Source organism: Triturus cristatus, chromosome 5_2 (genome assembly GCF_964204655.1).
Source record: "Triturus cristatus chromosome 5_2, aTriCri1.1, whole genome shotgun sequence".
NCBI classification, from domain to species: domain Eukaryota; kingdom Metazoa; phylum Chordata; class Amphibia; order Caudata; family Salamandridae; genus Triturus; species Triturus cristatus.
Window position 1 is genome coordinate 344,160,482 of NC_140588.1, and position 23,613 is coordinate 344,184,094.

General features: G+C 46.5%; 1 protein-coding gene across 1 annotated transcript in view; it reads left to right on the forward strand.

The window, feature by feature from the left end:
• GMDS (GDP-mannose 4,6-dehydratase) overlaps positions 1–23,613 on the forward strand; it is a 1,578,414-nt gene that overhangs the window by 892,925 nt on the left and 661,876 nt on the right. The window lies entirely within an intron of this gene.

A 23,613-nucleotide genomic window follows, 5' to 3' on the forward strand; every position in this document is an offset into this window, starting at 1 on the left:
GAGAGAGAGAGAGAGAGAGAGAGAGAGAGAGAGAGAGAGAGAGAGAGAGAGAGAGAGAGAGAGAGAGAGAGAGAGAGAGAGAGAGAGAGAGAGAGAGAGAGAGAGAGAGAGAGAGAGAGAGAGAGAGAGAGAGAGAGAGAGAGAGAGAGAGAGAGAGAGACGAAGAGAACGAGAGAGGAGAGAGAGAGAGAAGGAGAGAGAGAGAGAGAGACGAGAGAGAGAACGAGAGAGAGAACGAGAGAGAGAACGAGAGAGAGAGAGAACGAGAGAGAGAGACGAGAACGAGAAAACACTGCATTTCTTTTCCTTAGTCCATTACAAAACCTCTCAGTCGAGACGACACCGCTGGATTGGCTCGGAGATGATATCTGTGTCCACCTCGACCTTCGCTCCCATCTCTACGGCCTTCAGCTCCAGCCGCCCCTGGTGAATGTTCCACAACTGCCCCAGGCAGTGGGGGGACTGGCCCAGGTGAAACACTCTCCTCGTCGAGAGCGTCGCCCGTCGGTTCGCCACCCTCAGACTCTGGCACCATCTCACTTGGTTGTGCCGGACACCGGTACTTTTTGAATTGGGAGATGTTCCTGGTGACTGTCTCGTGACCCCTCTGGGCAGTGACCATCGTGCCCTTGACTGTCTGGATCACCCAGGGCTCCGGTTCAAACGGAAGGGAGAACTTCCCTCGTGGATGTCGATTCTTCACCAGCACCAGGTCACCGGCCACCAACGCCTTGCTCCTGGCATGGCGCCTCTGGGACATTCGGTCATTTTTAGCCCGCCTCTGTCGGAGGCGTTCGGATACTTGACGATACGCAGGCAAGGATGGTGTCACCTGAGGAAACACATCATTCAGCACCCGTTGATTACACAAAAACCCAGGGCTGGCCATGGTGGTCGAGTGAGGCGTAAGTCTGTATTCTTTTACGAAATTGTACAGGGCACACTCCATGTTCTGTTCTCGAGACATTGCTATCCGGAGCACTTTGTTTAGGGTGCGCATGAAACGCTCGGCCTCACCATTAGCCTGTGGCCACCGGGGTGTGATCTTCACATGACGGACACCTCTTGATCGGAGGTATTCAGAGAACTCATGGCTGGTGAATGGCGGACCATTGTCTGTGCGTAGCTCCTTGATTAGCCCATGGCTGGCCATAATTTTCTCGAAACGAGGTATGGTATTGCTCGCAGTAATGGAGTCCAGTATCTCAACCTCGGGGTATTTTGAAAAGTCATCAATGACGACAAGCATGTGTCGGCCATCCGGTAGGCTCCCAAAGTCGGCACTCACCCGGTGCCACGGGTGAGGAGGTATGTCTTCCGTCAGGATTGGGGGCGGCGGATCCGCTGGGCCTACCGCTTGGCAGAGCGCACAGGACCGGACAGTCCTCTCCACCACACTGTCCAGATCAGGGAACCACACCTTGCTCCTCAGACGTGACTTTGTCTTGACCACCCCTTGGTGCGCGATGTGAGCTAAGTCCACCACTCGCTGCTGTAATGACCTGGGGATAACCAGACGCGTGCCTCTCATCAGACATCCCTCGGGGGACACGGCCAATTCGGACCGGACGTTGTGAAGAGCTCTTAACGCCAATTGTGCATCATCTGTGCGGTGTGTCAGGTTCTCCAACAGGGAGTGCCACCTTCCAGATCCAATCGCTGATATCACTATCTCCCAGCAGTCATCCCGTTTGGTCGCCTCCAGGATGTCCTCGAGCCTGATAGGCAGGGGCCGAGAGCGTTCCACCACCAGCCTGACATACTCCTCCGTCTCCTGCGCTTCAGACTCCTCTTCTCGGGTAACTGGCCGGGCATGTCTGGATAGGAAGTCCGCCGGGTTTTGTGTCCCCGGGCGGTAGACCACTTTGAATTGATATTCCTGCAGCTGCAGGATCCACTTTTCGATTCTTGGGGGTGGTTTCGACGACACGCCCATGAAGAGAGGAATCAGCGGTTTGTGGTCAGTGTGAACCGTGAATGGCTGCCCATATAGGTAGAGGTGGAAATGACGACACCCCCAATGTATTGCAATCGCCTCCTTTTCGATGTGGGAGTATCTTTGCTCAGTTTCCGTCAGAGCCCGGCTCGCGTAGGCTACCGGGGCCCATTCACCGTCCAGTTGCTTCTGGGACAATACGGCACCCAAACCGATGGGACTGGCATCCACCGACAGTTCGGACTCCCGGGTGGGGTCAAAGTACGCTAGGGTGGTTTCGGCGGACAAAGCGTGTTTAGTGTCCTGAAAAGCCTTCTCTTGAATGGGGCCCCATTCCCATGTTGCGGCGTTCTTCGTGAGGTCCCGTAGGGGCGCTGTTAGATTCGTGAGGTTCCGGATGAATCGACCACAGTAGGTGACCATGCCCAGGAAGCTTCTCACTCCGGTGACTGTGGTCGGGGCCGGTGCCGTCTGGATGTCACGAACTTTTGCAGGGTCGGGAGACACTCCTTGTTGTGAGAAGTGATATCCAAAGAACGCTATCTCCTTTTTTAGGAATTCGCACTTCTCGCGATGCAACGTGAGGCCACTGTCCTGGAGTCTCCGGAACACGCATCGTAGGCGGTTCATGTGTTCCTCCAGAGTCGGCGCATGTACCAGAATGTCATCACTGACATTTATGACTCCACTGAGGCCAGCCAACACCCCTCTGATGGTATCCTGAAACACTTCCGCCGCGCTGGACACCCCAAAACTGAGGCGCTTGTAGCGGCGCAGGCCCACATGGGTGGAGAAAGTGGTTATGGCCCTTGACTCGGGATCCAGCAGGAGTTGATGGTAGCCCGCCCGAAGGTCCATCTTCGAGAACCAGCGCGATCCGCTGACCTCCGCAACAATGTCGTCGACTGTGGGTGTCAGATGGCGTTCCCGCTTGATGGCGTGGTTCGGCAAGCGCATGTCCACGCATATCCGGACTTCACCTGGTTGTTTTGGTTTTCGGGCTATCACAATGGGGGAAACCCAAGGTGTCGGTCCTTCCACTCTCTCAATGATGTCAGCGGCCTCCAATTTTCTTAGTTCCTCTTCGACCTTGGGCCGCAGATGAAACGCTACTCTCCGATGCTTGAGAGCAACTGGTTGTACTGATTGGTCTATGTGCAGCCGTACCAGGTGGTCCTTTAGGCATCCAATTCCGTCGAACAGGTCTCGAAATTCTTCCACCAATGACTCGACATCCTCCAGGTGCACAGCGAATGCAAAAACCACCTGTTGCAGATGTTCCGCCGTACGACAGCCCAACAGCATTCCCGTACCCTCCTTGGTGACGTACACTTTGGTGCGGACGGAGTTGGCCTCGTGGGCGATGTCGGTGGTGAAGACGCCTACCACAGTGAGTGGTGTGCCGGAGCCATAAGCAAACACCTGTATGGACGTTGGCTTCAGGACGGGCTGAGTCGGGAAGGATCTCAGCATGGACTGGGCCATTATGTTTATGGACGCACCTGTGTCAATCAGCACCGGCGTCAGATGCCCTGCAATCTTGACGTTACACTTCGGTGCCCTTCGTCTCGGACATCCATCAGGCTGTAGGGCGTGAATTACATGGACCGTGCCTTCGTCCTCATCGTCATCCATATCGTCTTCCTCAGCTTCGGGTGGAGGGGCATCCACCGCATTGATCTGCCGACTTTGTTGCCGCTGACGTCCCGCCGAGCGGCACACTTTGGCTAGATGGTTCAGACGACGACACGCCGAACACCTTTTTCCTTGCGCAGGGCATGGACCTTGGTGTGGGTACGGTCCTCCGCACATGTAGCAGGAACGAGACGAGGGTGGTGGTTTTCCGTGTTCCGGCTTCTTTGTAGATGCTTTCTTCGAGGTAGTCGCCACCACCGCGTTTACTGGCTCTGTTTTCACTTGACGTTGGAGGGCCGTCTCCATATGTGCGGCGCGCACTTTGGACAACTCCTTAGACCGGCCCATGGTGAGAATGTCTGCCATGGAGATTCCGGGCAGTTCGAGGACCCTTTCTCTCAGCTTAACGGACGAACAGCCTTGGATGAACTGCGCCCGCAGCTCGTCATCTGTGTCCGGTAGGGTACAGGTGCTTGCCAGTTCTTTCAGACGAGCATAGAAGGTGTCAACTGATTCCTCCGGTTGTTGCCTAGCTTGTCGTAAGAGAAAACGTTCGTAATCTGGATTCGCTAGGGGCTCAAAATGTGCGGTCAGAGCCGCCTTGAGCGTAGCATAGGTGTGGGGAGGGCCGGTTTCCACCACGGATTTGGCCAGTCGGTGAACTGCAGAACCACCCAGATGCAGGAGCATGGGCCGATGTCGTTCAGGCTTGAGGCCGACTGCGGCAAAATAATTCTCCAGGCGCTCCAGCCACTCTTTCCACTTGGCCACCTGGGCGGACGGCGGGCCGTCCACTATGAACGCTTCCACCGGGGGCACCGTCGTCATCTTTACGCCGACTGGGCGGGAGGTCCAATTCAGCAGGTGTAGGCAGACCTGGACGCGACAGAGGATGCGCTTCAGGGGTGGACGCAGTCAAGACAGCCAAAACCCTGCACTTCCGGCGCAGGCCGCGGCAAATTGCGGCCCACAGGCACCCAGCATCCAGGCCTCAGGGACTGGGCGTCGAGCGTCGGAGAGCACGCCCCACGTGGCAATAGGAGGTGGCAGGTTAGACCCCCTGGGCAAGAATCAGCAGACACGAACAGGAACTAACCGGGAAGATGAGGCTGTAGGGGGGGGGCGTCCTTCAGTGCAGCACCGCCAGGACTCAGGCACATGCGATGGGGCAGCCAGGCAGCAGGCCGGTCGACGAGAGCGCTCCCACGTGCGCTTGATGCACGACAGCAGCTCCGATGCGGGCCGAGGAGGAAGATAGCACAGCACCGGGAGCTGGGAGAATGTAGAGAGGCGGCAGGGACAGGCCGCGTAGACGCACGCACGTGCGAGGAGCAGCGCTCCGTGTGGCAGCCGCCACCGGAGCGGGTCAGGCAGCGAGGATCCAGCCGTCGTGGGTCGAGAGTCCTGAAAGACCCCCTCGTCGCCAGTTGTTAAGTCCTATGCTGGACTGGGAAGGACAGCGGGCAGGTAGGCGGGCAGCATGCGCTCCGGAATCGGGGAGGAAGGATAAACACACACCTACGCTTTGAACTGCGCTTCGGTGCACTGACCCGGATCATCCGGTCCAGCCCCCATTTATTTAACTAAACCCTTCCGGGTCACAGCCGGGACCACCCTCGCGTAAACAGGGGGGTGTTCCCTTTGAACATAACACATAGTAGGGAATCCAACTTATCCTTTATCCTCTCTAAGAAGACATGTTGGCGTCATCCCTGGTGTAACAATGGTACATTTCCATCAGCACCAAATGTAATTGCATTTATATAGCGCTTACTACTCCTGACGAGGTGTTGAAGCGCTTTTTTGGCAAGTAGCACACTACTCCGGAAACCAAAAGGATTAGTAGTGAATTGTTATAGGGAAATATGAAATTAATTTGAACGGTGGACATCTTAGTCTGTTATTTAGATTGAAAAGGATAATGGAAGGATAGAAGAGGGAAGGGTTTGCATTTATATTGTGCTTGCTACCCCCGAAGAGGTGCTGAATTGCTTTTCAGCGAGTAGCACGCTGGTCCTGAATCCAAACAGGCTTAGTAGGCAATTAGTATAGTCAAATATGAAATTAATTTGAGTGGTGGACATGTTAATCTGTTATTTTGATTGAAAAGGATAGTGGAGGGATAGAAGAGGGGAGCATTTAGAATATTTTTTGTTTTCTTTGGAGTTCATAGCAGTAGGAGGAGGTTAGGGATACATGAGTAAAGGGTAGGTGAAGGGGGAAGAGTCTGAAGGAAGGGTTTAGAAAGGCTTCTTTGAGAGATCTGAATAGTAAAAGAGGCATGAGATGGTGCAATTAGGGGTAGAGGAGGGAAGAATCTAGAAAGCGTTATTTCGAGGATCGTAGTAGTAGAATGGGGCTTGGGATGAGTGAGAGAGTGGAGGTAGAGGATCTATTTAGAGAGGTATAGGGTGAGAAATAGGTGAGAGTCTAGAAAGGGTTATTTTAGGAATCATATTAGTGATATGGGGTTTAAGGTGAATGAAAAAGTGGAGGTAGAGGATACATTGCAAGAGGTATAGGGTGAGATATAGGGTAGTGCACTGGAGATGTTGAATTAGAAGCAAAGTAATAAATATAAAGATACATAAATCCATGGAAGGTATATGTGTATAAGGAAGGCAATATATGTAGATTTAAGTTGCATTTAATAAACTCAGACTTTCAAGTGTTGCTGCATTTAAGGTAAATTCTTTTTTTGTAATTCAATAGTGAAGCAGTTGTAGATAAATAGTTATGATAAAATATGTATTTATTTATGCAGTCCCCTATATGCATGTTAAACATATAATAATATAACTAATAGTTATCTGTACATTTGTTAAGCAGACAAATGAATATATATTTAAAAACATTTATTTTACATGGTTATACAAAGCAATAGACATATGTAAGTACACATCTATAGTCCAAATAAATGCTCATATACAGAGGGATATGCTGTATATTTATGTTTGAGTATGGAGATTATGTGGGGAAGAGCCAACTCTTGAGTAGTCTTCTGAAGATAATGTAGTTACCTGTGGATCTTATGTTTGGGGGGAAAGAGTTCTATATTTTGGCTGCTTGAAGAGAGAAGGATGTGCCACCTATGTTTTTTTACTTGTATGGTGAGATTTTGAGACGAGGTGCCAATCTAGAGCGGAGGTTCCTTTGAATGTATTTGGTGATTTTATTCCTGATGAAGAGTGGTCCTGTTCCATGTTTCGCTTTGTGGGGGATACAAAGCAGCTTGTATGTGGAACTTCTGGCAAACGGTAACCAATGCAGGGAATATGCGGGCTTGTGGCTTTATGTTAGAGTAATCTGGCAGCAGAGTTCCGAGTCCTTTGTAGTCTTTTCATAGTTAAAGATAATCCGTGGAAGAGGCTGTAATCGAGTTTAGACGGAACAAGAGAACTAGTAGCCTGGACCTTGTGTGGAAATCCCAGGTGGGAGGAGATGTTTTTATAGTAACAAAACTTGATCTTGCTAGTTTGTCCACTTTGGCATTCCTTGATAGCTAGAAGTCCATGGTAATTCTGAGGTTTCTTACTTTCTTTGATATCTTAGACGGTATTCCCAGATCATCTGGCCAGGCAGCGAGATGGTCATAGTTTTTCCAGTCACCACACATGAGTATTTGTGTTTTGGAAGCATTCAGTTTGAGATGACTCCATGTCTTCCACTGATCCATGGCTCTGAGACAACTGAAAATTTGTGCGTGTCCAATGTCATTGAGGCTTTCCAGTTTAAGGAGTATTTGTGTGTCATCTGCATAGTTATAGCATGTGTGGTGAAATTGATTGATCTGTGCTGATAATGACTTAATGTAGATGTTAAAAAGCATAGGTGAGATGATAGAGCCTTGAAGGACCCCTGCTTTTGTGAAGTACGGTTTGGATGACCAAACTACCGCCTGCGCCTCATTCACTTTAAATACTTACATAGGCTCTATCATACTCCCGCTCAGCTGCACAGGTTGGGACTCGTCCCCAGTGATAGATGCCTGCCCTGCTCCTGCGGCAGACTTCTCCCACCTTGCCTGGCTGTGCCCCAAATTCTCCGCCTACTGGCGCGAGGTCTGTACGGCTATTTCTGAGATCCCTTCATCGCCGGTCCAGCCTGACCCCCTGCTCTGCCTTTTAGGCTTTGTTAAATTCTGCCCAGATGCCTCCCGCCGCTTGATCGCCATGCTGCTTGTCATTGCGTGGCGTAGGGTCTCCATATGCTGGTGCCGCAAACCTGCACCTTAGTTCGCTCATTGGCTTGAGGATGCATCGCGCTGCCAGACTCTCCTGTCCGAATTCTGGGACCTCATGCCGGCTCGTTCCCATCCACTTGACATATGGGGCCCTCTTGTGTCTTACCTCCTGGGTCGTGCCTCCCAGAGCCCGGCGGCCTCTCCCGCCGGCGCTCGGCCCGTGGCGGCCGCCGATGTAGGTCAGTGATTGGCTCCCCCCACCCCCGTCCCTACTCCCTTCAGCCCCGGCTCATCCCCTCTCCCGCAGCCTAGGTATCTCTCACCCATTCTTGTTCACAGTCCTGGTGCGCCTACGTTCTATCTGTCATGTTGTTGCTTTTTGTCGATTTGCATTATTGGACAACCCTGTCACATCAGATTGTATTCATGTATACGGTGCTCTGATTTGGTGCAAGTATGTAATCTTGTGTGCAAACTTGTCAATAAAGGTTTTTGGAAAATAAAAATAAAAAAAGTACGGTTTGGATGAGAAAAGGGGGGTATAGATATTAGTTCAGTTGTGATGGTAGGCTGTGATCCAGTCCAGAGCAGTTGCCTCTACGCCGGCTTCGTAGCTTCTTTGTATTGGCGTGTCTTAGTCAAGCGTGTCAAAGGCAGCTGAAAGGTCCAAGAGAAGTAGTGCAGCAACCTCGTTCTGGTCAACTGTGTTCTTAAGGTCATCCCTGAACAGAAACCTTTTTTAGAGGTCTTCAGTTAATTATGACATATGGGCGAATGCTGCTCTTTCTAACAGTTTGCCCAGGGAAGGATAATTTGAAATTGGTCTGTAGTTGTCGGGGTTAAGCGGGTCCAGATCTGTTTTCTTTAGTAATGGGTGTATGTATGACTTTTTGAGATCCTCTAGGAATATTCCGGTAGCTAAGGAATAGTTGATTATTCTTCCTTTTGGTTTGGCAGCAGAGGTAGTTATAAGAATTGTCTTGAAGTTTTGTGGTGGACACTGGCCAGAAGGGCTGCTGGAAGGTCTGCTTGCTTTGACCAGGTCCATAAATTCATTGTGTGAAATTTGTTGGAATGAATGGAGAGGCTAGGTTAGCGTACTCTTGGATTGTTGTTTTGGAAAAGGGTTGATGCTGGTGGTTTTTCTTTCTTTTAAATAGCAGCCCAACGTGTCTGCTTTGGTCGTGTAATGAATTGTCAGTTTGTCTGTGAATTCATGAGTACTGAAATGAGCTCCTCCTAGGCAATTCGGTTTACAAAATTCAGTGAGAATTTGATAGAATTCTTCATTTATACATTTACCATTTAGAATTCTGTCTGAATACGATCTTTTTTTAGCCTTTTTGATTGCTGACTGGTATAATCTGTTAAGTTTCTGTAGGTGAAGTTTGGCTTGATTGGTGTTTTTTTTTTATTCTTATTTGCTGTGTTATCTCTGTTATCTCTGTATTTCTCCCTGGTGCTTGTTTTCCTGTTGTCATTCTTAGTGGTATTGGGATATCAAAAGCTTCTTGTAGCCACTCATATAGTTTATGAACAGAATTTGTGTCTAGATCTGTACTGGATGTTAGTTGTGTTTCTAAGTGTTCAAAATCGAGTTTATTCCACGGTCGATAGGTGGATGCACGTAAGGTGGTTTTCGGTGTGTTGCTTTGTGTTGTTAAATGTTGGAAAGCAAGCAAAAATGTGGTCTTACCATGTGACTGGAGTAATTGTTGGAAAGGTAGCTAGTTCTGCAGTTCCAAAAATGACATCTAGGATGTGTCTAGCGATGTGTGTGGGTTAATGGATGATTTGATGTAGGTTTAGCGCGTCTAGGTCAGTGATGATTGTTTTCGGATGGGGCATATTGGGTTTGTCAAACTAAATGTTTCAGCATGCATAGGTTGGAGTGTAATGTTATAAGTTTTGAAACTGTGTCTATAAATGTGTCTGGGAATGCTGCATTGCTAGGTGGAGTTCTGTAAAGGAGCAGGAAGTTACAGGAGGAGGATGGGGTAGGGTTGCATCTGGTGAAGAGGGCCTCACAACCTTGTTTGGAGGCATTGTCAGCCTTAGTGATATTTGATGGTGACATTTGCGCTGTCACAATAAATGTAATTTGAAAATCGGATTCTCTCTGAGCGCGGTGCAATTTTTTGGTGAGAAAAACAAATATATATATATTTATTAGACCCGGGATCCCTGGTTGGTTGAGGTAGGTATCTTGGGCTAAATAGGGACCCGTGGTTCCACGTCAGGGAAAGGAAGGTCACCTTCTGAGATAGCCCCGCTCACCCCCTCGGTAGCTTGGCACGAGCAGCCAGGCTTATCTTCAAGGCAAATGTGTAAAGTATTTGCAACCACGCTCACAGCAACCCAATGATGACACCACAAATAGACTCCACACAAGTTTTATAAAAACGAGTATAAATTTTATATAAAAAGATATACAATAAGACCACACAATATAAATCCAACATATGAGTTTGTGTACTATTTCTCCTGGCTGGTTGTTGGGCCAGCCAGCCCTTGTAGGTTCTGGCAGTATTAATGAGCACTTCTAAACATTCTCCTGTAATCCTAATATCACGTTATACGGTTCGTAATGCTTGAATCAGGCACTTTTGCAATGTAAAAATACGGCGTAACGCAGCAGTTGGACACTCTGCAATGTAAAAATAATGCAATGCGTAATACAACCACCAGGTACGTTGTTATGCAGAAACAATGCAATGCATCATACAATAATCAGGTAGTTCGTTATGCAGGAATAATTCAATGTATAATACTCTAATCAGGTACTCCGTTATGCAGAAATCATGCAATGTGTAATGCGACAGTCAGGTACTCCGTTATGCAGAAATGGAATAATGTGTAATATACTCAGGAACCGATCACTGTGCCTTAGGCGGTCTTTCCGCCTCTCCTTCTGACTTGCAGTCAGCCTCTCAACAGTTGCCCCCAGAACGGGTACGGTGTTATCAAAAAGTGCAGCTCCGCACTCCGGCCCCTGTACTGCGACTCCCTTGGCAATACGGGCCGCGATACGAGCCGAAGCAGAGGCCGAGAGCGTCTCCCTCCGAGCCCGCCCCCTGCCCCAGGAGTCGACACACATTACCTGGGGGGCGAAAAATCACTCTCCTCTTCTCGTCCAGCGGCTGGGCCTCCAATGCAATCTTTGTGAATTGGCAACGGCGTGCTCGGGCCGGCAGCTCAGCTCCTACGGGGCTGCCGGTCAGGGCCGCTACAGTTAGGAAGATCTCAGGCTGCCACAGGGCACACGCACACAGCATCGCTGAGATTTCCTTGAGCGTTGGGTGCACGATCACTGGGCACTCCACACGAAGGTCTCAGGCTGCACGAAGATCACGCGCACAGCGTCGCTGAGACTCACTCAAACGATAACAAGGCAAATTCTCACGAAGGTCTCACGGTGCACCGTGTCGATGAGACTCACTTGGACTCCGGTGCACACGATAACAAGGCAAATCCTCACAAAGGTCTTGCGGTGCACAACGCACACGGTGTCGATGAGACTCACTTGGATTCTGGTGCACACAATAACTAGGCAAATCCTCACGAAGGTCTCACGGTGCACAATGCACACGCACATAGCATTGATGAGACTCACTTGGATTCCGGTGCACACGATAAGGCAAATTCTCACGAAGGTCTCATGGTGCACAATGCACACTCACATCGCGTCGCTGATTCTCACTTGGATTCCAGTGCACACGATAACTGGACAATCCTCACAAAGGGGTTCAGGTTGCAAAAAGCACGCGCAAACCGCGTCGCTGATCCTTGCTTGGACTCCAGGTGCCCACGATCACAGGGCACACCTTACGAGGGTTTCAGGCTGCAACAAGCACACACACACAGCGCCACTGAGACTCTCCTGGAAACTTTTGTGTTCCTGTGTTCCCGCAACAGGGAGCCAGCTCACCTCGGGCCCTTGGGGATAAATTACTTCAGAGCACAGCAAAGTCCCTTTAGCCTTTCCTTGGTTAAAACCGCAAACTGCAGGCCAGCCCCAGAACACACAGCAAGGGTCAGTCCTTTCCTTCAGTCTATTCAGTTGTTTCTTCCTTGGCAGAGGTTCCTCTTGACCTCGAAGTAGCTTCAGTCTTGTTCAGTCTTGATCAAGCCATTCTCCAAAGTACAGGGGCTTCAGCTCTCATAGTTATACCCCTCAATGGGTTTGAAGTCTTTGTGTTCAGGGGGCACTGACCCCTGTTCAAACCAGTTCTTGGTGCCTCCCTGCCAGTGACGCCTTTTTCCTTTGATTAGTGGTAGTCTGGATTCTCATTCACTCAGCATGAGATGGGACAATTGTTTTATAGCAGCAACCCAGGCCTCTTCACCTCTATGGGCTACTCCTCCCCCTACACTCCAGATGCAGGTCAGCCTGTTGCTGTCTCACCTCCTCCCCTGGGTCAAGACATTCCCCAGATCCTATCGCTTTCAAATCCAGACAGTCAATCCACAACCAGCAGAGACGCACGGAAATGTTAGAGCACAAAAACACAGCCACTTCTAAAAGAGTGGCTTCTAAACACAATGAAAAAACCACCTTCATAAAAAGATGTGTCATTACATTGTGAGTTCAGGCATACTAAACGTCACCTTTCCATCTTAAGCCTTTAGGAAGATAGGCTGGAAAACATATTACAGAGCCTTCCCATTCTGTCCTATGGGCAAGATGGCCTTTCGACAGTGAAAAACGAAATGGAGATTATTTCACTGTCAGGACATGGTACACACCTTAGTACATGTCCTACCTTTCACATGCACTGCACTCTGCCCAGGGGGTACCCTGGCCCTACCATAGGGTTGTCTGATGTGCATAGAAAGGGAAGGGTAAGGTTTGGCAAGTGGGTGTACTTGTCAGAACTACATGGCAGTTTAACAAACTGCACGCAGGCACTGCAATGGTAGGCCTGAGTTCCCTTTATAAGGCTACTTGTGTGGCTGGCACAAATAGTGCACTTTACTAGGGACTTTACTAGTAAGGCAAACATACCAATCATGGACAACCAATTACCATTACATAAATAAATTATACAGGGAGCACTTGCACGTTGACACTGTTTAGCAGTGGCAAAGTGTCCAAAGCATCTAAGTTGGCAACACCATGTCAGAACAAGCATTGGTATAGCCAATAGGTCTCGCCTGTGGTACCCTCTAAGTATTTAGCCTTGCAGCATATCATCCTGGGTGCTATAACATCTACTGTTCTTTAACGTGGACGCTCTGACAGTAATAGGCACATTAAAGCACTGCATTGAGAAGTATTTATTTAAAGTGTTATTTCTGAACAACTGGTAGTCTGAACTTGCATATCTAGAAGTGCTTTTATACGTGATAATGAAGCAAAAAAGAGTTTTAGTGCATTCAATGATTTGCCTGATAACACAATTTAAGCGAGGAAGGCACAATGTGTCCATGTTTTCTGGTTTCACTTTATAAAAATCAGCCAATAAATGGGGATCAATGGGTCTTTACTTACACTAAGTAATTTACAGTTCTATTGGGACCTTTGTTTGTTTTTATCTTAGTGCACTTTTCAAAATATGGTGCAGACTCGACAGAAAATGTATTGCAGCCCTTTACATGAGCACCAGTTCCATTACACAAAGTCACACGCAATTGTTTATAGAAATGGGGAGATAAAGTGATTTGCTCAGAATCACAGGATGTTGAGCTGACGCGAAGACTCTAACTCGGTTCCCTAGCTAGCAGCTCGGACTGTAATGCTACATCCTGGGTACAGAAAGGCAGGTAGAAGCCAAATGAAGGCTGGGCTTGAGGTTCCAACAGGACTTCAAGCAGAACCAGGCTTTAGGCTTAAGCCTGGCTGGAACTTTCAGTGGCTCTCGCACCTGTGGTGAACAAACACTGGCTTTGGTGAAAGGGCGCTGGCCGTTGTGTGATCAGTGGTTGCAGGAGCGGCAACCATGGTGTGACCTGTGTTATGGTTGAACTGGCTCTGGTCTGTGCTGTTGCACACCAGTGCTGATTGTGGTTTAACACGTTTTGTTCTGCACTGGTTGTGATGCCAGTGGGGTAGCAAGAGCGCATTGAGTTCTAAAGTGAGCAATGAAAATGGGATCCTATGGCCTAGTTTTGAGTAGAAAATAGCCACTGAGTTTGGTGTAGCGGGTCACCCAAACGTGTGAAGCCTGGTTCCACTGCACCTGCTGCACTTTGGTGTGCGTTATGGTGCAAGGACACTGCCCATGGTGTTGGAGGGCTGACTGTCACAGGCGCGCAGATCGCTGGCTGATGTACAAGCACAGTGTGTAATGTACAGATAAATGTTTCCAATGGCAGCACTCAAAACCGTTGTATAGGCAAGTACATTGTCCCAAACACAAAGCAATTTCTGAATGCATTTACCTCCAGGGGCTTTACCATGTTGGCAACGTTGGTTCAGAAAATGTTTTTTTTCCTTAGCTGCTGCCACTCACCATAACCAATCACTTGCCGCTAACAGCCCTCAATAGAGCTTCTGTTTTGACTGTCCCTAATTTCACAACTTTAGCATGTCTTATTCCAGCAACATTTTGATGCTTTGATAAACAGATGTCAACTAAACAAGCTGCACTGACAGACAGCATTGTTTTAACAGCACATGAAATGATCATCAAACTTTACCACTCAATAAATAACTCATTCAAGATTATGAAAAGCCACATTGTTCATAGAAGCAATATTGCAAGCCTATAGTAGTAAATATTTATGTTATTTCCGGTGCAGCTATGACTGGCAGTCGGTGACGGCCATGAGGCAAACAAAACTGCATGCATTTTGCAAATGAAATGCAACAAATTAATTTTGTAAAATCAGTCACACACTGCCCCCGAATTCCAAAACTGGACTGCTTGTATTTCATATGCAAAATGATTTCTAATTATTCGCTCAGCAAGTTATTGGAATGAATTACCTGCGAGCAGCAATTACCCTAGTGTCGTGTATTTTATTGGAACTCTCTGCTGAAGTAGTTAGAGCAGGTGAGAGGTCCAGTCGGGGGGTCATCGTCTAGTCAGGCCAGACTGGGAGACACATCATTTAGTGCCTCTGACTGACAAAAGAAGTCGAATAGATGTCGCTCACCAGTAGCACCCTTGAAACTGACAGAGGTGCAATTAAAGGGAAAGAGAGCTGGTCAAGTTATGACACACTGCTCCACTATTTTCTGTTCATGCTCAAAACAAATGAAACAAGCAACTGCAGCCATTGCATCCAGCAAACCACTGTCGAGAGGGACCTCCTGCCACCGCAGCCAATTACCATCCATGCAACCAGCTCCTGGAAGGTGAAACAACTAATGGGAAACTAAATGTTTCAGGTGATAAACTTGCATGTCACCACAGAAACAGAGGAAAGAAATATCACTAGCCCCGGTTTCCAAATAAATGCAGTGGCCATTTAGAAGTAGTCAGAAATTATAGTATATGTTGGAAGAATGAATAATTCCAGAAGAAAACTTGGGCAAAGGTGCATTTTTTGCACAAATTCAATTACGGCTCGTGTGGAACCAATACATTTATCAAAGAATTGAAAACATAATTTTAATGGAACTCGGAAGCACTCACATTTTTTTCAATAAACTGCACAATAAATTTTCGGAAGCCTGGCGCCAGGTCAGAGGAAAGGGGAGCGCGGAGAGGTGGGGGTGATGAAGTGGGGGGGGAGGGGACACCGAGCAGGGCAAAGGGAAGAGGAAGGCTAAGAAAGCAAGCAAGCTGGGTCAAGGGGAAACTGAAAGTTACCCGCCAGGAGTAAACATTTCCCAACCAAGGAAACCTGACACAAAACAGATGGCCCCTGTGCGCCGCTGCTGACACAAAACAGATGGCCCCTGCGCGCCACTGCTGGCTCCCGAGACCTAAACGCTCTGGGAGTAAACCTTTGAAAAGAAGCTGGGCATCCACACGCCTTTGGCCAATTGTGTACTGAAGCCAGACGCAAAGGCCAATAGTGTGTGAGCACAACATGCACGCGCTTTGAAGAAGGCTGAAGGGATTCCAAGAGGTCGATCTCCTATGCAGCGCATGCGTGCTGCCATAGGCTCGACCTAAAAAAGGTCTAGGGGGAAAGCAAAAAAAAAGGGGGGGGGGGAAGAGGGGATAAATAAATACATATATATTCCAACCATTCCCGACTTAATTACAAATCGGACACCGACACAGGAGTAAGCTTTGCCATCCAGCTTCAAGGTTTATTTGTCCTTTAGCTTGACGCGTTTCAGCAAACCTGCCTTGTTCCCAAGAAAATATATATATATATATATATATATATATATATAAACACACACACACACACTCAAGTGGCAACACTTTCTTTGTTCTCCGAGGGATCGGATACCACAGGATCGCCTCGGACACCAGGCTGGGCAAGTGGCCACTGCCAGGAGCAGCTTGTGATTGCACGTGAAGGCGGGATTATTATATCCACGCTTTATGGCCCTACTCGACACTGGTGTACCGAGGCAGAATGTTGGGAACCTGAGGAGGAACTTGACTTTAAATCACAGGTCTTGCCAAGAACTACAACACCCCCCCCTTTTGCCAGGTAATTCAGTGCTCATTGAGCCAGGACTCCGTCAGGGTACTTACCTCACTATTGCATGATGGGAACTGTAGTCCTCTGCGATCTGACCACAGCTGCAGGCAATTTGGTGGAGACAGCTGACTTCCCTTCCGGAGGAGGACCGAAGGAGTTCAAAAGGTGGGGCTTGGTGTTATCCTGGTCTTTGCCACAGCGTCTGATGAAGGCATACTTGCCGAAATGCATAACGCTTTGCAATCTGTCTCAGTAAAGATTCCTCCACAAGTTCCCTGTTGTGGCCTCTGATCTCTTCATTTGGAGTGGTCTGTGTGTGATAGATAGATAGATATATATATATCCATCAAAACTTGCCCATGAACTATGATCTGGGGCAGGCGCAGCAACCACTGGGTGAAACGCAAAGGAACTACATGAACCAAGATGCAAGTAAGCACACGCCCACTGGGGCGGGACTGTGTATAATTATCAAGTGTTCCTTTGCATGACTGCCCCTGCTTCTGATCTTCCGTGCCCGTGAACAAGGACACACGCTGTCTGAAACGCGTAGGGTGGACTTGGATTTAATTTGCTGTGGTGATGAAGCCTGCAACTTGAGCTGTCTGCGAGTAAAGGAGTTAATACTCACCTGTGTGTGGCGTTTTCTTGCTGGGCAAGTTTTGATGGATATATATATATATATATATATATATATATATATATATATATATATATATATATATATATATATATATATATATATATATATATATATATATATATATATATATATATATATATATATCCCTCCCTCCCTCGGGAGGGAGGGAGGGACGAAATGCGTCATGGCTGCTGCATTTGTTTGGGAGCAAGAATAAACATTGCAGTGTGTCAAACTCCAGTGGTTCGTGCTCGTTCTTCGCTCGTATGGAAATGGCGCAATAAGGAGTATACTGCGATATATATATCAGAAAACTGATCCAGCCCCGCCACAAGCACAGGCGGGGAAAGTCTGGCAAGGACCTCTTCAATACGCTCAAACAATCAGGAACCAACAGGAATCCGGATTCAGTGCAAGAACAGGTTTATTAGGCATACAATAAATCCAGCATGTTCGTCGGACATAGTGTCCGCCATGACGCGTTTCGCTCGCGTCCGCGAGCTTGATCACATGACGCGCTAAGGGACAACATTGAATAAATTGTAGCACATGCACTAATTCCTTTAAACAATAACTACTATGTGCATGCAACTAGACAAAAGTCTTCGGAACACGTGGTAAATTGCCATGAAACTACCGACAGTACTAGAAATATATAATTATATACATCGAAATCAAGATTCTGTTTAAAATCATAAGAAGTCAGATTATTTCTTTGTAAACACGTTAGAGTATTTAAATACAATAAAATGCTAAAAACCTCATTTTAGGAATACAAAAACGGCATGGTATCTAATCATATTAGTAAATAAAACTAATGGTCTTAAATACGATTTTTGTCATGACATAAGATCTCTTCTCATTGAACATAAACCACAGATGTTTACAAAGAGCAGCGATACCGATATCGTGCATATTCAAGTAGTCATGCTGTACAAATAATAATCAGCATATAAAGAACTAGCAATAAATCAGAATGTCCCACCCAAAAATGGGGATGCTCATAATCGAGTAAAAACCAACCGAGAAAAGGGATCTCGAGGCAAGTGCCATTGGTAAAATTAGGCAGTGCAACAGCAGCAATAAACATTAAATAAAGTGCAAGTGCAAAAATGCGAATGCAAAATAAAATGGTTATATATCCGCTACTGAATCATTTACAAGTGTAAATCGTCCCTAATACATAGGTCTTATCTCAGTGAGCAATGACAAATAGCAGCTAGAACAAAATATATGACACCAGCACATAAATCGGATGATAGTGACATCAAGGAAAATTCCTATTGTACTATCAAAATTCTAAAACAGTGTGCAAATAGGCAATACAAGACATCGGCTCAATCATATGTGCTCAAGTAACAGATAAAATGTGGTGATAGCAGCAAAGAAAGGAATACATATCGTAATCAAATTCTGTATACCAATTATGCATTAATATGTTATAATAGTGCAAAATAGCGCAAGGTTTAAATGATGGTAAATTACAAACTTTATCTCATGTGCAAAAAAATGGTCATAGTGGCAACAACAAACAGAACGAACGGAGAAGTCACGAAAGTGAAATAGTGCAATGTGCAAAAAAATAAATAGAAAACATATTGAAGTAAATCATATCATAAATAAGATGTCAAATATTGTACAGACTTGAATAAAATTGATTCAGAAATAAAAAATGAAAAATAAACAATAAAAACGTCAGGAAGCATCAATTAGATATTGCATCATATCATGAAAGACTGGAATGATCAAGACATATTTACATCTATTCCAAAACAGAAAACAGCAGAGCAGAGATCCAATAGGGAAACTCAAACAGCATGATTAAAGAAAATTATGTAAATCTTCGCTGTTATTAAGGCCATTGGGCATCTTAGTGTCTAGGGACAAAATGAAGTGAGTCTCCAATTGACGGAGAGTTTTTTCACGATTACCTCCTCTCACGAAAATAGGGACAGCCCCTAAGACAGTATATTCAAAATCCTTAAGTTTGTTATTATGGACCATTTTGAAATGCCTCCCCACCGGATAGTTGGGGTCCGAATTGACGATTGCCCTAACATGCTGTGAGATGCGCTTATGTACAGGGAGCTTAGTGCTTCCGATGTACTCAAGACCACACGTACAGCGTAATTTATAGATCGCATATTCTGTACGGCAGGTTAAATAATCCTGAATAGGTACTCATTTGTTGTCAAATGCTGTAGTATAATCAGTGCTATTAGTTGCAAAAGTGCCCTCCCGACATGATATATTCATATATTTGCTCCACCAATTCCGGTAGGATTTTGACAAGACTGTCACACAGGTGGTCTGAGTTCGGGCTACCGGAAGCCCCAATTATCTTTCCAAAATTCTCCGCTTTTAGGTAGAAAAATACTCGGACACTCCAATATGCTGAATGAATTTTTAATATATATACGCGCTTCACCATATATCGTTATTGCAGTATTGGGGGGGGGGGGGGGGGTTAGACCTCACCATGTAGTACTATCACAATACCCCAAAGATGGTCCTTGGATTCACACCACACTAATATATCCTTAGCTCAGTCTTTGTAGTGTGGCAAAGAGCAGTCAGGATTTACTAGAGGAACATGTGTAAAGCATTTCAGAGTATGGACATAAACGATAAGTAACTGACACGACTCGAGAGAACTTCAACATCAATTTATAAAAAAAAGTGTATTTTTATTTTTATTTAGACATCAAAACAAACGGAATTGCATACATACAAAAGGAGTTATAGATTTTAGAAGTAATAGATAATCAAGTCAAAATAATACAGTGAAAATTTAACATGGCTGTCAGTGGGAAAAACCACTACTGACAATCGGTCCCTTGCAGGTCGAGGTGCATTGTACCCTTGCTGGGTAACGGTGATGCAGGTCCCATGACCAAGCCACGACTGTCAGCTTTATTTTACCTGGCCCGTAGATCCTGAGTGCAGAGTTATCCTGGCTATCCTTGGTGCTGAACAGGAGTCGCAGGAGAGCTGCTTTTACCACTGAGACGGTATTAGAATGGAAATAGATGCAAAAAGACAATAATGGTGTGGTTGCTGACATCGGTCAAAGGTTGGGTGGAATTCCCTCTTAATGCAACATAGAGTAAATAGGTCAGTTATCGGACTGGCGACCAGCAATCCTTGGCAGCGGTAAGTAGTGCTGAAAGTAACTTCAATGTCTGAGGGTCCAGGGGAATGCGACACCTGCTGTAACTTCGTGGAAGGCATGACTACAGTACCCCCAATGCACTAGGCCATCTGAATTTGAGCGATCTCATGGAGGGCCTGGTGGCCTTCAATTTCTTTTTCTGGATCCGGAGCTTTGTTTTACCTGCACTTTGCAGTGGACTAGTGCCACTAGTCCAGGGGAGTCTGAGTGTCCTTCAAGCTTCAATAGGGGTGCCTCTGTCTGAGGAAACTGAGAGCTGAGGACGAGTCTCAATCAGGCAGTTCCAAGAGCGTTGCCGCCGCTTCAGGGTATTTCTCATTTCCTTTGGGTAAGTCTTGTTGTCATCGATATGGGTCTCTCCTCTTCTGTCATCTTTGATGCAGGTTGTTCATAACTGAGGTTCTGGTGTCAGGTGGTCCCGTAAATGCTACATTTAGGGGAGATAGGGGTATAGGAGCTAGTAGCCAATGGCCAGCTGGTCCCTGCAGCTAATACACCCCTGAGGTGGCCACATCCGAGGGTGTAGGCCTCCTTTTTTTTTTCACACAATCCTCTATTCTGCCACTCATAAGGCAACTCACTTTGGAGTTGTGGCTAGCCTTCTGGGGTTGTACACCTCCTTGCATAACTTTTTTCCCTCAGTCCCGGGTGCAAATGTGCCTGGGCAGGTGGAGGGCTGTTACCTCTTCTGGGAGGCAGTCCGGATGTATATCTGAGGCGGTGAAGCCTTTGAAGCTCACTGCGTTGATGTGCAAGTTCACTAGCTTGCTTGGGAGGAGGGAGGTGTGACCTCCTTCCTGCCCAAGCCTTTGTTCCTGACTCCTGGGAGTCCGAATCCTGTCTTGGCTGCAGCAGGTGCTGGAAACGTGGGCTTGCAAGTCAGAGCACCGAGAAGCTGGGGCAACCAAGTGGGCTATCTCTAAGGTAGTCATCTGGGTGCATGCCACGTCAGCCAGCGCACGTGATTCGTGTCAGGGGTGAGAAGGCATGTTGTTTGATACCAAGCATGACAGATTTCGTCAGCACCATGATGGAACAGCCAACTTCAAGAATGCCCTGGTGGCAGCCCATGTTATCGTATGGACCGCTAACACGTATTGTAGTGTTCAATGGGAAACACCACTATAGGGACATATAGACTTCCACTTATGTGTCCTCACCTTTATTATGCTGCACCTTGCCTCCTGGGCTAAGGAGGCCTTCTTTAGGAGTGCCTGACCTATATTAAAGATAGTGTATTGACTGCGCCACACATGGTGGGGGCACCGTCGAGTTAGAGCAGTTGACACTGCTCCTCCAGTCTGCAATGGAAGGCCTGTCAGTAGTTTGCTTGGGTCACCCAGATGGCAACAACTATATTGCTGCCCTGTGTACCCCTGGTACCATACACTAGGTACTTATAAGGAGAATAAAGGCTTTGCCAATTTGGGATTGCCAAGTCAAACATACCAGTTTTGGGAGAGAGCACAGGCACTGGGGTCTGAGCAGCAGACTCCAGTGCACTGTCCGAGCCATAACCATCAGCATTTGGAGCAAAACATGGGGTGGGTGACCATGTAAAAAGGGCACTTTCCTACCGTTATATTTTGCTTCTTCTTACCACAGCATAAGAAAGTGTGTTTTACTGGGACATAAATATAGTGCCACAAAAAACAGTTTCCCAACAATATGATAGAAAGCACTTAACAAGTGATTGGCAATACCTACATATACTAGGTTGTCTTTACATATGTTCCATAGTAATCAAGACATTTATTGAAGGTTGTGATATTGATTCATCAGAATACACCTCCATTGCCATATTTACTTATCCTATTGAAATCAAGCACAATTTATCAGAGTAGGAAATGTGGATATGTGCATATTTATGTTGAAGTCACACTCCCTCAACTTTGTGGCGGACATTAGAAGCAGTTGCATCTTACTAAGGAGGGACATTTAGTAACAACATGAGTTATTGCAGCTTTGTGACACACTTGTTAAGCAGTTGCTTGCGACTTGAGAGGAACATCTAGTAAAGTTCTGAAGGGCTGGAGACTTGTTAAAGACTTCCCACTGTTTCTTCTGCATTGAAAAGTAAATCTAATAGTTACTTGAGTTACTGTAGCTTTTTGAAGGGCCAGGCAGATTGGCTTTGCCAATGCATGTTATTTATTTCCTTTTAAACATTTCAAGCATGCACCCTAAATGATGAGTGTCTGTTAGCTGAAATTGGTTTTAGTGAGAGTCTTGTTAATTTGTAATGCGTTGCACCAAAGTTGCTGTTGGCCGCCTAATTTAAGGAGCTTTCTCGAAGTGAATGTTTGCTATGAATTTTGTTGATAAGCAACAAATTCTATAAAACAGTATTTAAAAAATGATGAAGTGTTGTGCTTGTGCCAGTAGTTGAATATCTAACTAAACTTTTCGCAATTTAGTCTTCAATCAGTTTTAAGGTTAATGTTCTCTGGGACAGTAGTGTTAAATTTACCATTTCAAGAAGAGATCACTGGTAAATGATTGCTGCCCTGATTTTTTTCTTTTTCTGTACTATGGTATTTGAATACATTGTGTGCAGATTATTGGCCTTAACTATTTAATTGAGTGCAGTTGAGGAATTAACATTTACAAAGGGTTGGGGTAGTGGTACAGCACAGTGGATTGTTGGCAATCTGCTGCATCTTCTATCAATGGATTATTGCTTCACTGGAAAGATGCTGATGGATTGTTGTGCTAGGCATAGTAATGAATGTCACTGTAAGCTAGCTCAGCATGCTGAATAAAAATGTGGTGTTATGAAGACTACCAGCCAATCAGTGTCTATGTGGTAATTTAATGATGTGACATTTCCTCTCATTTGTAATTTCCCGGGAGATAAGGTAGGGACAAGCTGTAATGGAAGCTCATCTGCTTCATATAGCCATGGGTAGCTCCCATTGCTCGCTGCGATGAGTGGAGCTCCTGCTTTGCCCCACGTTTGCTGAAAATTGGCACTGTTACTGACGGCAGAAGGTGATCAGGAGGAGGTGGGGAAGCAGTGTTGAGATGCTGTTAGGGTGTACAGCCACTGCAACCTGTTGATTGGACCAAGGATCAACCCTTTCAAGTGCTCTGGTTTGCCGAATGCTTCATCATGCAGGAGCCTGGTCACTGTGGAGGTGTTCAGTTTATGGCCTGGTTGTGTGACAAAGTTTCAGGTTAACTAATGGCTGTAAATGAGTTAATTTTGCTTCCATTGTATGGAATTGTACATTATGCGGATATCTTGAGCACAGTGGCATAGGCCCTTGCCTCTGATCTCACAGACTCAAAGCCCTCTGAACCTGCAGTTTATTTCATATCTGCCTACCAGTGCCATTTTGTGCCATATAATATTCTTGGAGTCACTGCATTTATAAAACAAGCATTGGCAAGGTCAGTAGGTCTGACTTATGACTGAATGTGCTGTTTGCAATTATTGAGTGTCTAAACCCATCAATGATACAATTGTATTTATGTAGCGCTTACTACCCCTG